Source organism: Microcaecilia unicolor, chromosome 3, assembly GCF_901765095.1.
Source record: "Microcaecilia unicolor chromosome 3, aMicUni1.1, whole genome shotgun sequence".
In the NCBI taxonomy this organism is placed as follows: domain Eukaryota; kingdom Metazoa; phylum Chordata; class Amphibia; order Gymnophiona; family Siphonopidae; genus Microcaecilia; species Microcaecilia unicolor.
In genome coordinates, this window is record NC_044033.1 from 210116229 (window position 1) to 210132314 (window position 16086).

The 16086-nt window shown below is 45.9% G+C and overlaps 1 protein-coding gene across 1 annotated transcript in view; it reads right to left on the reverse strand.

Annotated features, from left to right (window-relative positions):
* LOC115466227 (regulator of G-protein signaling 3-like) overlaps positions 1-15880 on the reverse strand; it is a 51215-nt gene extending 35335 nt beyond the window's left edge. Inside the window, exon 1 of the mRNA XM_030197355.1 lies at positions 15393-15880. The gene's annotated coding sequence lies outside the window, so the exon portion shown is untranslated. The remainder of the gene's footprint in view (positions 1-15392) is intronic.
* Between the last annotated feature and the right edge of the window lie 206 nt (positions 15881-16086).

The window sequence follows — 16086 nt, forward strand, 5'->3', positions numbered from 1 at the left end:
TGTCGGGTCTCCTTTATTGTTCTTGAAGTTCACTGAAATAAAGAAAGTTTTTTGGACACCATCTGTGAGAGGGTTTCCTTTTTTTTTCCTCTACTGTTTTTTTGCCTAGTGCATCCTATCTGTGGAGTTTTTTCTTCTGTTTGTGACTGGGTATGTTTTGGGCAGGACTAGGGCGGGTCTAAAAAAACATATGCATTCCTAATTTCAGAAGGGGAGTGTGTGTTTATGCCCCCAGAGATCGATTCTGAGATTTACAACTGCTCCTGAGACCATCTAGATATATAAAAGCAGAATTTAGAGGAGGTCACCCCCCCCCCCCCCCCCTAATCACCTAATATTTTTTATTCCCCCTGAAAACGGTACTGGCAAATGATGTCAGGCTCTGTGGCAGCTTGGGAAAACATGGCTATGTATGATTCTAAAATACCAACATCTCTTTCGTATTTTTGACGTTGACAATTTCAAAATTGGTGCTGCCGTGGCAAGTCGCCAGCTCATAAACGTCTACTCCTGCATGTAGTTTAGAAATGGCTCTCTGTTGGTAGATCTTCTAAAATATAGCAGAGATTGACATGTTTCGACCTGGACATCTCAATTGGACCGCAACTTAACACTAGAGAGCCAAGTGACATCCACAACAAGGAAAATGTTCCACTCAATGTGGAAACTCAAACGTGTGAAGCAATTCTTCCCGAGGGGAACATTTCACAACCTGATACAATCAATGGTACTAAGCCATGTAGACTACTGCAATGGAATTTATGCGGGATGCAAAGAACAAACCTTAAAGAAAAATTAGACCGCTCAAAACACAGCAGCTAGGCTTATCTGCGGAAAAACGCGATTTGAAAGTGCAAAACCCCTTCGCGAAAAACTACACTGGCTCCCAATCAAAGAATGTATTGTTTTCAAAATCTGCACTCTGGTTCACAAAATTATCTACGGTGAAGCTCCGGGATACATGACAGACTTGATTGACTTACCAACTAGAAACACATCCGAATCAACACAAACATACCTAAATCTGCACTATCCAAGCTGCAAAGGACTCAAATACAAATCAACTTACGCATCCAGTTTATCCTACATACGCACACAACTACGAACGACCACCTAAACTTCCAGAAAACACTAAAAACTAACTTGTTTAAAAAGGCATACCCTACCAATCCAACATAAATGCCTGATCGCTGCAACACAACAAAACTAAAGAACTCTTTCGCTGTACGATTCCCTAGTGTGGCTGTGCCACATGAACTTGATCTACCACAACATCACTTTGTATTTGTTTACACCGGAGTCTGCAAACGCCTCTCCGGTACTATGTAGGCCACATTGAACCTACAAATAGGTGGGAAAATGTGAGATATAAATGTAACAAATAATTAATAAATAAAATAAATACATTCTTTCTAAAATCTGCCTTTAGGTCTCACTACAGCAAACAACTCCAAAGCTCAGTCCCTGGCCCCGACCTCATCCCCCAGAGCTGACCAATACTCCCCAATCCTCAACTTTGATTTTATTCCCAAGCCCTTTCCAAAGTTCAACCTAATCATGAGCTATACATGTTCAGCCATAATGACTGACTTTCATTTCTAACCTCAAACATTAATCCCCAATCCTCAACCGCAATCCAGCCCCATCATCTCTTGCATCAGAGCCCTCAATGCCAACCTAAATTATCACACAAGCATCAACTTCCAAAACTACAATCCCCACCTGTAACCCTAATTATCAACCATCAGCCTTAACCCTCAACCACCATGGCTCAACTCAACACCAAAACCTCAACTTCAATTCTCACTCCTTTAATCCCAAACATCAACCTTCAAATCAGAGTTTGCAACTCAAGTCCCCTAACCTAAACCCCAGCTGTCATATTCACCCCTCAACTTTAAAAGTCACATATTAACTGCTAATTGTAACCCTTAACCTCAACACAAAAACTCCAGACCTATCCCACGCTCCCACCCCACCCTAACATCAATCCCCAAACCACAGCCTGAAACCTCAACTCCCATAATTCAACCCACCATTCTCCAGCTGTTGTGCTCAATCTCATTCTCAACTTTCATCAGATACCAATCACTATCTGTAGCCTTCAAAACTCACCCCAAAACTTCAGCCCTCATAGTAAAATAATATCAAGCCTCCAATCATACCACCTCAACTCCACCCTCAAGCCTCAATCCCAAACTCCAACTCCCTCTACTTCCTGAAACATCGTCTTTATTCAGAATATGAAAAATATAGATCCGTTTTTCTGCACCACTTCCACTTGACTTAGGGGTGTAGGGGTGGAGGAAGAGGCTATTTGGAGAGTACCCAAGAATCAACAAAACCCACTTCCTCTCAAAATCATGCCCACATGCATATTAGGATATATAATCCCGATATCTCTAGCCAAAGCCAGGAAACAAATTCATCGATGCAACAGAGGCGTAGTGGGTCTGAAGCTGTCATGAGGAATCAGAAAGGGTTATTTTCAGAAGTTGAAGACAGGGGCATAGCCAGACAACAGATTTTGGGTGGGCCTAGACAAGAAGTGGGTGGGCACCAAGTGTTCTCCCCTCACCACCACCACCAAAAAAATATCTCAGCTGGTGGGAAAACGCTTCTTTCCACCTTAGCACTCTGCAGCAGGCATGCGCTGAAAACTGAGAATGCGCAGGTGCCGGTATCGTGGAGAGTAGCGTTTTTTTTTACCATCAGGGGAAAGGCTTCAGCTGGTGCAGCTTGGAATCCCCACCAGCTACTGCTAAAAGTGTGTTACTGTTGGGTGGGCTTGAGCCCTAAGTGGGTGGGCCCTGGCCCACCCAGGCCCACCTGTGGCTACGCCACTAGTTGAAGATCTGGTCCTCTTGTGTACCTGCTGTGCCTAAATTTGTACCCCTCCCACTTTTCAATGCTCTAATATTTTCTAACTTTATATTTTAGAAAATAAGCCGCTCAGACATCCTTTTGATGGGCGGGAAAGTAAATTCTACAATAAATTTGAACTTGAATACGGCACAGTCATGGAGCCCTCTTTTTCTAAGCCGCGTAGGTGCCTACACGCGTCCAACGCGTGCCAAATTGGAGTTACCACCCGGTTACCACTTGGCCCTTGCGGTAATTTCAATTTTGGCACACGTCCGCTAGGCGCGTCCAAAATATATATTTTTTCCACGTGTAGCGGACGCGCGCCAAGTGGCATCTGATGCGCATAGGTCATTACCGCCCAAATTCTTTACCGCTAGGTGTATGGCTGGCGGTAAGGTCTCAGACCCAAAATGGATGCACGGCAATTTCGATTTTGATGCACGTCCATTTTCGGGGAGGAAAAAAAAATAGGCATTTTTTGCAGGTGCGCTGAAAAATGGATGGGTGTGCACCCAAAACCCGCGCCTACACTACCGCAAGCCTTTGTAAAAGGACCCCGTAGTTTGGGGCGGGCATGCGAGTTAGCACCTCCCTACATGCTGCAGGTGCTAATGATGAATTGCTCACCCTTCCCCTTTAGCAAGTAAACTACACCAATGGGATAACAGAACAGCGCCGAGAGAGTTTCCTGTTTGCTTTCTAATACTGCAACTCTATTTTCAAATGATGACAACGGACACACAAGCCCAGAGCATTGCTCTAACTTTTGCAGCCTTCGTAGGTCTGGTATTTGTCATAAGGCATTAGAAATGTCACATGTGTTTTGTTCACAGATTTCTGCTCTGCGATTTTGTGGCAGGCACTGGTGGATAGAGTTTATACTCTCCTAAGAATGACTGCACCCGGGGGTCAAGATGGCGTCACTCTTCCCTACCTCTGTGGATTCCGGATGCAGCAGCTTCTGCCTTCACCTGCGCGGAATGGGGAAGCGGAAAGGTGCTTTGAAGAGCTGCCTCCCGGCTCAGGTGAGGCCGAGGTGTTTGGTGCGGACCACATTGGAGGAAACGGTGTCGTGGCTCGCTGTATCTGCAGAATTCTCTTTGGGAGGATCCATTGAGAGACTTGGAGGGGCATAATCGAAAGGGACGCCCAAGTTTTCCTGAGGACGTCCTCGCAGGACGTCCCAGCGAAGGGGCGGGGAAACCCGTATTATCGGAACAAGAGGGGCATCCATCTTTCGTTTCGATAATACGGTCGGGGACGCCCAAATTGCGAAATTTAGGTCGTCCATAGAGATGGTCGTCCTTAGACTTGGTCGTTTCTGATTTTCGGTGATTATGGAAACTAATGACGGTCATCTCAGAAATGACCAACTGCAAGCCCTTTGGTCGTGGAAGGAGCCAGCATTCGTAGTGCACTGGTCCCCCTGACATGCTAGGAAACCAATCGGGCACCCTAGGGGGTACTGCAGTCAACTTCAGGAAAAGCTCCCAGGTACATAGCTCCCTTACCTTGTGTGCTGAGCCCTCCAACCCCCCCCCCCCAAAAAAAAAAAAAACCCACTCCCCACCACTGTAAAGCACTACCATAACCCTAAGGGGCGAAGGGGGCACCTAGATGTGGGTACAGTGGGTTTCTGGTGGGTTTTGAAGGGCTCACATTTACCACCACAAGTGTAACAGGTAAGGAGGAGGTGGGCATGGGTCTGCCTGCCTGAAGTGCACTGCACCCACTAAAACTGCTCCAGGGACCTGCATACTGCTGTCATGGAGCTGGGTATCCATGCTCATATCCAGCAGATCGCCAAGACCTGTCGTTTCTTTCTTTACAACATCCGTAAAATCCGCCCCTTTCTTTCCGAGCACTCTACCAAAACCCTCATCCACACCCTTGTCACCTCTCGTTTAGACTACTGCAATCTGCTTCTTGCTGGCCTCCCACTTAGTCACCTCTCCCCTCTCCAATCGGTTCAAAACTCTGCTGCCCATCTCGTCTTCTGCCAGGGTCGCTTCACTCATACTACCCCTCTCCTCAAGTCGCTTCACTGGCTCCCTATCTGTTTTCGCATCCTGTTCAAACGTCTTCTACTAACCTATAAATGTACTCACTCTGCTGCTCCCCAGTATCTCTCCACACTTGTCTTTCCCTACACCCCTTCCCGTGCACTCCGCTCCATGGATAAATCCTTCTTATCTGTTCCCTTCTCCACTACTGCCAACTCCAGACTTCGCGCCTTCTGTCTCACTGCACCCTACGCCTGGAATAAACTTCCTAAGCCCCTAGCCCCATCCTTGGCCACCTTTAAATCTAGACTGAAAGCCCACCTCTTTAACATTGCTTTTGACTCGTAACCACTTGTAACCACTCGCCTCCACCTACCCTCCTCTCCTCCTTCCTGAACACATTAATTGATTTGATTACTTTATTTTTTGTCTATTAGATTGTAAGCTCTGAGCAGGGACTGTCTTTCTTCTATGTTTGTGCAGCGCTGCGTACGCCTTGTAGTGCTATAGAAATGCTAAATAGTAGTAGTAGTAGTAATATTTGAGGCTGGCATAGAGGCTGGCAAAAAATATTTAAAACATTTTTTTTGAGGGGGGGGGGGTCATCCCCGATTCCCTCCAGTGGTCATCTGGTCAGTTCGGGCACCTTTTTGTGGCTTGGTCGTAAGAAAAAAAGGACCAGGTAAATTCGGCCAAGGGTTCATCAGGGATGCCCTTTTTTTTCCATTATGGGTCAAGGACACCCATGTGTTAGGCACGCCCAAGTCCCGCCTTCGCTATGCCTCCAACACGCTCCCGGGAACTTTGGTTGTCTCCACGACGGAAAGCAGTTGGGGACGCCCAAAATCGGCTTTCCATTATACCAATTTGGGTGACCCTGTGAGGACGCGCATCTTGCGATTTGTGTCGAAAGATGGGCATCCTTCTCTTTTTAAAATAAGCCTGCTAGCGGACCTTAGCACTGATAGGGATAATGTCAGGAAGTATTTTTTCATAGAGAGGGTGGTGGATATATGGAATGCCCTCCTGCAGGAGGTGGTGGAGATGAAAATGGTAATGGAATTCAAACATGTGTGGGATAAAACACAAAGGAATCCTGTTTAGAAGGAATGGATCTACGGAACCTTAGCAGAGATTGGGTGGCAACACCGATAATTGGGAAGCAAAACCGGTGCTGGGCAGACTTCTATGGTCTATGCCCTGATCGTGACTGAATAGATAGGGATGGGCTGGAGTGTAAATTTTAAGGGGCTTCGACATTAGCTTCAGAACTTAGTACAAGAACAGTGCTGGGCAGACTTCTACGATCTGTTCCCTGAAAATGGCAAGGACAAATCAAGGTCAGGTATACATATAAAGTAGCACATACGAATTTATCTTGTTGGGCAGACTGGATGGACCGTTCAGGTCTTTATCTGCCGTCATTTACTATGTTACTCTTTGGGGTTCTACATGGAATATTGCTACTAATTGGGATTCCGGAATCTTCTAATTCTTTAGAATTCCAGAATCTTCAGAACTTTTAATAAAAGAAGAGTGCTGGGCAGACTTCTATGGTCTGTGCCCTGAGAATGGCAAGGACAAATCAAACTTGGGTATAAAGTATCACATACCATGTAAAATGAGTTTTCTTGTTGGGCAGACTGGATGGACCGTACAGGTCTTTATCTGCCGTCATTTACTACGTTACTATGTTGGGCGTCTCTTAGCCCGGAACAGAGGTCAACTCCCCCGCAACCTGGAAACATACTTGCAGCAGTGCCGGAGGTAGTTTCCTGTCCTGAAGTGGTTGATGGAAGCTGTCCCCAAGGAGGGGCGGTTGGATGGGAACCTTTGGAGACCAGGTTGACCGCTAGAGGATCTTTGCTGCTGGCTGGAGAAGAGAGAGAAGCTTCTGGAGGTAAATTGCTGGGTGAGATTGAAAACCCAGCTGTGGTCACATTGGACACTTTATGGCAGGCTGTTAAGGACATGGACACAAATCTTAAACTGGTACTGACTGTGTTTAAAAATGATTCAGTGGTGATCTCATCCAAAGTGAAGAGTCACGGAAAACTATTAAAATTAAAGGCCAAGCAACTGGTTGAAATGAGAAGTTTGGAAATGTCTTTATTGAAGGAGATATCTTTGGCTGATCGGAACTTGGAACATATGGAAAATCAATTAAGGAAGAATAATTTGAGATTTTTGAACTTCCCTAGATCTCTGATGGTTTCCCCTACGGAGCTGGTGCATAAATACTTTCATGAGGTATTGTAGATATCCGCTGAGAGTCTACCACCTCTTGTAAGAGCTGTATATTTGACATTAGGGGTGAAGCCTGGAATTTCAACTCCAGTTCAAGGGAAGAGAGATGAACCAAGTGACTTAGATTTAATAGTTTTTTTTAGAAAATTCCTTGGAGATTAACAACAGCTAGGACAACTCTCTTAATGACTTTTGCTTTGGAACATGATAGAGATTTCGTTTTGAAACTGTATTTCCGTCATCTTAATGCTCACTTTTTAAGTTCTAATATACGTACATTTTCTGATTTGTCGCAAGTGACGCAGAAGCGTAGGAAAGAATTCTTGGCCCTTACAGGGGTGTAGCCAGACCTCGACGGGAGGGTGGGGCCACAGCCCAAGGTGGGGAGGGGCACATTTTAGCCTGCCTCCCCTGCTTCCGCTCCCCCCCTCCACCGCCGCTGCGAAAGCACCTTGGCTGGCGGGGGTCCCCACAGCTGAAGCGTTGGTCTGTCCTGCACTGGTCTCATATTGCCTTTCCTGTTTTCAGCGGACCCTGCACACTCATTTTAATGAAACGAGAGCATGCACGGTGCCACTGACCCCTGTCAGCCAAACCGGGGCCCCAGAGCCAATTTGGAGGGGCCCAGGCCCCCGTGGCCCCTGTAGCTACGCCACTGGGCCCTTAGGCCTAAAGTTCTGGCTTTAGGTATCACTTTTATATTGAAATCTCCTGTTGCATTATATATGTTACATTTTTTTTTAAACCTAAACAATTGGTTGATTTTCTTAAAGCCAGAGAAGGTATTGGTGTATTAGTGAGTCGTAACGATCAGCCATTAGAGTAGTGTGAACCGACTGCAGATTTCTATTTAGTTTACTCTTTTCTCTTTGATATATTGTATTTTCTTTATTAGATTTCCCTATGAATCCTTTAAATATTGTGGACTAAATATGGATGCAATTTTTTCCTTTTGATTAGTTGGATATTTGATTGCTTTTCTGATCTTCGAGTTTATGATACATATGTATACTTGATATTTATGGATTAAATAATAATAATAATTAAAAAAATAAGAGAAAATGACTGCACCCCTAGAAACCTGGAAACTGATTTCAGATGAGGACTGTGACATCCATTTCATCTGTCTAGCATTACTCGGGGTTCTGGACTGCGTGCTTTATCCTCACTCCTTCGGGACTAAAGATGTTATTGTTGACTCAAGGTGACCCTCCAAGTGGGCAACCTCAATCCTCAAGGGCTGCAATCCAATTGTGTTTCCAGGATTTCCCAAATGAATACGCATGAGATCTATTTACATATGATTAAGGCAAGGATCAAGGTTGCCCACCTCTGTTCCAGATAGTTGTCCTGAACTGTGTTCGGTCTTCAATAAGGTGGCTAATCATTGATAGAGTGGCATCAATAGCTGTTATTATTGTATTGATCCATTGTATGGCTGGTCTTCCTCTTTTACTTTGACCTTCAACCTTGCCAAGTATGATGTTTTTCTCTAATGATCTTTCTCTTTGCATACCAAATTCAAAGTATGAAAATCAAAGTCTTGTCATTGAGCTTTCAAGGAAAGCTTAAGTTTGATATCCTCCAGTTCCAACTGATTTGTTCTTCGAGTAGTCTACTGTATGTACAGAGTTCTTCTCCAGCACCATAATTTGAAGGCATCAATTTTCTTCCAGTCTTGCTTTTTCACTGTCCTACTTTCACATCCAAATGAAATTCTTGAAAATACTATGGCTTGGGCAAGTCGAATCTTTGTATGCAGAGATACATCTCGGCACTTGAAGATCTTGTCTAGGTTCTTCATAGCCATTCTGCCAAGAGTGATAGGTTGCTGGATTTCTTGACTGCTTATTGTTTTATTATTGATTACTGATCCAAGGAGGTTGAAGTTCTCTACTATTTCTAGTCCTCCTCTATCAAGGATAAAATTATTGATTTTACCATTTATCAGTATCTATGTCTTCTTCACGTTAAGCTGCAGGCCCATTCTAAGAATATGTTCTTTGAGCTTGCTAATTAGATGTTTCAAATTGTCTTCAATTTTAGCCAGTAATGCATTATCGGTGGCATAGTGAAGGTTGTTGATGAGTCTTCCAACAATTTTCATGCCCAGCACTGTCCTCAGGTCCAGCTACTGAAGTTGTCATTGAAGCCCTTTCCAGCCCATCCTAAACTGGATTGCCATATACAGAACAGAAACCTACAAAGTCTGACCGACACCGGCCTTAGTTCTTCACAGCTGGAGTCGCCATCCAAGCATCACTCACACATTCACATAAAAGCAGCTATTTTAGTTTTTGTTTTTTTTTAATATATATACCATCCATTTTCTAAACAGAGATCCTCTGTGTTCATCTCATGCCTTTTTGAATTCTGTCACCATTGTTTTCTCCACCACCTCCCTTGGGAGGGTATTCCAGGCATCGACCACCCTCTCCGTGAAAAAGAATTTCCTGACATTACTCCTAAGTCTACCACCCTGTAACCTCAGCTCATGTCCTCTAGTTTTACTGTTTCCCCTTCTCTGGAAAAGATTTGTTTCTATATTAATACCTTTCAAGTATTTAAATATCTGTATCATATTTCCCCTGTCCCTTCTTTCCTCTACGCTATACATATTCAGGTCTTTCAGTCTCTTCTCATACGTCTTATGGGAGAAGCCCCATATAATTTTTGTTGCCTTCTCTGGACCATTTCTAGTCTTTTTACATCCTTAGCAAGATACGGCCTCCAAAACAGAACACAATACTCCAGGTGGGGCCTCAACACATCCTTTCTTCTGCTGGTTATGCCTCTCTCAATGCAGCCTAGCATCCTTCTGGCTACGGCTACCGCCTTGTCACACTATTTTGTTGCTTTAAGATCCTTGGACACTCTCATCCCAAGGTCCCTCTCCCTGTCTTTGCATATCAGCCTCTCACCTCCTAGGACATACGGCTCCCTTGGATTTCTACTCCCCAAATGCATCACTCTGCATTAAATTTTAACCACCAAACATTAGACTATTCTTCTAACCTTTGCAGATCCTTTTCATGCTTTCCACTCCCTCCGGGGTGTCCACTCTATTACAAATCTTGGTATCATCCACAAAGAGGCATACCTTACCTTTAAATCCTTCGGCAATATCACTCACAAATATATTGACCAGATTCGGCCCCAGCACTGAACCTTGAGGCACTCCACTACTTGCCTTTCCTTCCTCCGAGTGAATTCCATTGACCACCACCCTTATGTTCTTCTTGTACACCTTTGCAGATTTTAAACCATTCTGTTTCTCCTTGGTCTGTTAGACCTGTTGCTTCTTGATCAACGTAAAGGTTGTGCATGAGAACTATCAGATGTTCTGGTACATTGGCCTAGAGTTTTTCATGATTTACACAATCAAAGGCTTTGTTGTAGTCAATGGAAGATATGTAGATATCCTTTTGGTGTTCTTTCATCTTTTCAGGGATCCATCTCACATCTGTGAAGGTGTCTCTTGTTCCTTGCCCTTTCCTGTTCTTGTTCCAGGTATGGTTGTAGTCTCCACTGAACAATCTTGAGTAGAATCTTGCTGGCACATGGGACCACAGTAACTGTGCAATAATTTCCCCAGTCCATTGGATCTCCTTTCTTCAATATTGCTATGAACGTAGATCTTTTCCAGCTGGCCATGATGTTATCTTCCAAATTTCCTGGCAGAGCCTTGTAAGTTCTGTAACAACTGCTCCTGGTGGCTGTATTACTTCAATGGGAATGCCATCAATGCCTGGTGCTTTGTTCTTTGATAAAGCTTTCAAAACTACAAGTACATGTTTAGCCACGGTATGAAAGATGGGGGTCATAGGAGTGTCACCCCAAAGGTCAACTATTTCCAGCCATGGTTACTGACAACAGTCACAATCATGTCACACTGTACTAGCAATTCCCAGCCACAATCAGGGGCCACAGTCGCAGGAGTGTCACATGTGGCTAACCATTTCTATCCAAGGTCAGGTGGCCACAATCACAAGAGTGTCAACCTGTGCTCAGCCATTCCCAACTACAGTCACTGACCACAATCAAAGGAGAGTTGCACTGTGGTCAGCCATTTCCATCCACGATCACTGACCATGTCACACTGTGCTCAGCCATTCCCAACCACAGTCAGTGACCACTGTTGCAGGAGTGTCACATGTGGTCAGCCATGTCCATCAACAGTCAATGACCACCACAATCACAGGAGTGTCACATGTGGTCAGCCATTTCTACCCAAGGTCAGTGACCACAGTCACAGGAGTGTCACATCAGGGTGAGCCATTCCTAGTCGTGGTCAGGAGGACAATAGCCTAATCTCATGCTGCACCTCACTTCTGGAATAGACTTTCTGAGCCTGTACATCTAGCCCCTTCTTTGGCCGTTTTCAAATCCAGGCTAAAAGCCCACCTCTTTAACGCTGCTTTGACTCCTAACCACTACTCACTTGCCCTGTACCCTTTTATCCCCACCTCTTTAATTCCCTTACCTCTTAGTTGTTCTGTCTGTTTGTCTATCCTATTTAGATTGTGAGCTCTTTGAGCAGGGACTGTCTCTTCATGTATGGTGTACAGCGCTGCGTATGCCTTGTAGCGCTATAGAAGTGATAAGTAGTAGTAGTAGTAATCTGCCCACACCGATGCAAACCTCACAGGTAACTGTGTCCACAGGGTTTGTACAAATTCTGCAGAGGCTTTTTAGGATTCCTCCTTCCACCCACAAAAAGTTGCTTTTCCTGCATACAATATTTCCATCAGAAATCCCATGGGCAATTTTGATTGTGCAAACCGATCTCCACTCTTACTTCATCCCTGGCACCCACTTTGTCACGTTGTGAGGTAGTGTGGGTAATAATCAAAACCCAAGCATCAGGGCCAGTCAGCCATTAAACCACCAAGTAGGCTGAAGGGTGGCAAAAAGAGCAGCTGCTGGAAAAATGTGAATCTCTTCATAAGGGCAGTTAATAAATCCAAAGAAAGAAAACCAACAGGTCTCAACAGCCACAGAAACACAAAGAACCATCAATGTGCTGAAAATTCAAAAACATCATATCTAATTGTGTAGCCCGATGGTTACAGCACAGGCTGGGAACTGGAAATCCCAGGTTGAAATCCCACAGCAGCCTCTTGGCAGGGGTGTATCTGGACTTCAGCGGTAGGGGGGGGCCAGAGCCGAGGTGAGGGGGCACATTTTAGCCACCCCCCCGGCGCCGCCGCCATCACCGACACTCCCTGCCGCCGCCAGCACCACCTCCAACAAGTTTGACCCGCCCACCCGCCCGCCATCCGTCACCGTCTGTACCTTTGCTGGCTGGGGACCCAACCCCCGCCAGCCGAAGTCTTCATCCTGCGTTTGGTTTCTTCCGAGTCTGATGTCCTGCTGCATGTACAACGTGCAGGACATCAGACTCACAGAAACAGAACGAAGCCTTGCGATCTGCAGGGCTTCGTTCTGTTTCTGTGAGTCTGACGTCCTGCACGTTGTACGTGCAGCAGGACGTCAGACTTAGAAGAAACCAAACGCAGGAAGAAGACTTCGGCTGGCGGGGGTTGGGGTCCCCCGCCAGCAAAGGTACAGACGGCGTTGGCGGGGGGGGTTGAGAAGGGCGTTGGCAGGGGGGTCCAGGGGCCAATTTATGGGGGCCCAGGCCCCCGTGGCCCCATAGCAGCTACGCCCCTGCCTCTTGGGCAAGTCACTTAACCCTTCCTCGAGCCCACTGATGGGCAGGTTCTGGCAGTGCTGCCAGTATGAATCAAGCCCTCTTACTTTGGGCAGCACTGACAAAGTGGTTCCTTACACTGAACGAGAGAAGATAATGACAAAACCACTCCTGTATCATGCAAGAAAACCCTGAGAGGGGGAGGGGGGTCCCTCATCGTGTGTTCACCAGGCATCACCTTGACTTGAAAGTGCATCTGTATCTGGAAGGGATGGTATTGGAGTAACCATGATTGTTGAGTTTAATTATTAAAATATTTTCTTTTTGAGAGGGGGAGGTGTTGCTAGGTGCTTGAAAGGGGGAGGGGGGGGTCACAAGGCTGAAATCCCATCTATGGTCCTTGCACGGCTGTGCCCAGCATTCATGAGTAAAATGTTATTTTTAGTCACACAATTTCTTCGCATCAAGGTCATCCACTTCTGGCAAAAGTTAGTGGCCACAGCCACACCAGCCACAGTCAAATAGGTCTGTATCAGTGGCAGATATCCCTTGACATTCTCTCCCCAGAAAGAGTGGCAGATACACCAGCCCTGACCTTGCATTGAACGAACACCTTTCTGCTCAGGGGCTGTGTGGCAGCAAATGGGGCAACGGGGGACAGATGACACAGACAGGGACAGAGGAGAGGAATGGACTATAAGGAAACACAGAGAGAAGGAATGAGAGGTATGGAGAGGGAGAGACAGTTATTCTGCCCTTCAAAAAATTATGCTACTGTTATTTCCGCTGTTATAAGTTGATTAGTTTCCCTTTTGAAATTTTAACCACTTTATTTATTACGTCGGTAACACACTAATAAAACGTCATGCCAGGAAAGTTCACCGAGTCGGAGACTGGAGCAGAGGGAGAGACAGAAAGGACACAGGACGCATTACGGATGGAGCTAGTAAAATTGTCGCGCAGGAAGATGCGGTCTGCTAGCAGGGGCAGTACGTCTGATCAGTGGGAGTCAGGAGGGAAGAGCCCAGAGAACAGGGCAAGGTCACCTTCAAAGGGACAGTCCTAGCTCAGTATCTAACAGGCCTAGCTAAGGCTGAAGGGCTCAGTCTATATATTTATATATAGCAGAGAGGCAGTTTCTATCATTCCTCCTTCACTGTAAGGCTGGTAGAACTCGATGCAGACACATCACATTCATCATTCTCTGTAAGCATGATCACAAAGCCTCCTTACATTTATGTCACCGCAAATCCAGATTCCGATCCCACTGCTGACCCCAACTCTCATTGAGTGACCTTCAGCAAAGTTACTTAATCTGTATCTGCAGCAGTTAAAGATGGAAAGCTCTTTGGAGACAGGGATCTCGCAACCTTGTTATTTATTCTGTTAGACTCTGTACAATAATTCCTGTCTCGGGAACACTCTGAACAAATTAGGATAATTTTCAAAGAAAGACAAATGGACTGGTGGCCCTGCATCCTGTATACACGCAGCACTCTATAAACAGTAAATATTATTCCAAAATGCTGCCTGGCAACATCAACAGCTTTCCTAAGTGATCTGATAAGGTCATTTACAAAAAGAAACAGCCTGAGCTTCTCATGCTATTGCTACTCTGCAGTGTCCTGAGGGCAACACAGAGACTTTTGATTCTTATTGTTTAAACACAGAGCAGCTGCACACACTGAGACCACGTCCAAATAACAATATCATGACATTGCGGATATGTAAGTGAATAAGGGGAACATTGCTTTTAAAATTATTTGCTCAAACATTTTCAGGCTTCTTCCTTGTTTTCTCTCAGTTGCCCTCTGACCCCCTCCCATTACTCCCATCACAGCCAGAGAGCTGGTGAAGGGGGATAAAAAGAGCTCCTTCCTTCCCCCGCCAAAATTTATTAAACCCTACAGTTTATAAATTCTTTAATTAAATGTGGCTTTTATACTTTTAATTTTTTTTTTGAGGGGGGGGGGGGAGAGGAGGTGGGGTGGTTAAAATATTATTAGAAAAGGACATGTCTTATTAACTGCCTTACCTCCTTCCCCACATTGTAATGCTCGGGGGGGGGGGGGGGGGGGGGGGGAGGGGGTTTATCCCTGGTATCTGCAGAAGCACACACTACAAATAATAGTAAGTTGACGGGGTGGGGGGGGGGGGTGTTAGAAGTGTCTTAAGGATAAATCACCTATCAGATGGGGACACTGTAGTGTGACCACTTGGGGGAAGAAGGAGGCAAGTAGGGTTACTCACTTCACTTTCAGATCAACTCCTGGCTTTGCCTCGGTGCATGCAGGGAGTTGTAGTTCTGCTTTTCTGAGGAACATTGGTGGGGACAAACCAGGACTTAAAATCAGCCTTTTTGGGGTTGACCTGGGAAGGGGTGTGAGACCCTAGAAGCCAGAGCTGAGGGCCAAAACAGGGGAAGGCGGAGAAGAGATAGGCTTAAAAGAAAAAGAGGGGAAAGAGTGTGCAGGGCCGGAGGAAAAGTGCACAATAGGAAAGAGACTGAGAGACTAGACCCAGGAGATACCAGAGAAACAGAGAGTGCACGCCAGAAAGTGAAAGAGGCAAGGAGACAAAAAGAAAAGCCGAGACAAAGTGAAGAAGAAGAAGCAGCTCCTTACCTTGCCTGCTCTCCCAGCTGCTCATCTGCCCCTGCCCTGCTCCTCTCTTCCTCGGCTCCCTCCTGCAGCCTTTTCCTCCGTCTCTGCAGTGTGTGTGTGTGTCTGTAATGAGACGCTCTGTACTATCAACACTGCACTACAGCACCCCCCTTGCTATGGGCTGTAGGAGCAGGGAGATGTCATGCACACACAACACACACACCCTTGCTCCCGGGCACACAAGCCATGCACGACCCACCCTGGAGACGACAGAGGGATCCTGCTGCAGAGCTGATGGTATGTGTCAGTATGACGAGCTGACACACACTGCTTTAGTTTTCCTCCTCCCCAACACCCCCTCCCCCTGTCTCTCTGTGTAGCTGTTTGCAGAGGTGTGTCTGTGTGTGTGGAAGATGGATGCATGCGTGTGGAGGACTGTGAGTAAAGGTTGTCTGGAGGTGATACAAACACGATGGCAGTCGCAGGGCTGTGTGCCTGTCCCTGTGTCTGTCTAGGACAGGGGTTCTCAAGTCAGTCCTCTGGACACACCCAACGTCAGGTTTTCAGGATATTCACAATGAATATCAATGAGGTACATTTGCATATGCTATCTCTATGCTATGCAAATCGTTGTGGGTATCCTGAAAAACCTGCCTGGTTGGGTGTGTCCGAGGATTGGGTTGAGCAGTGATTCTCAATCCAATCCTCAGGACAC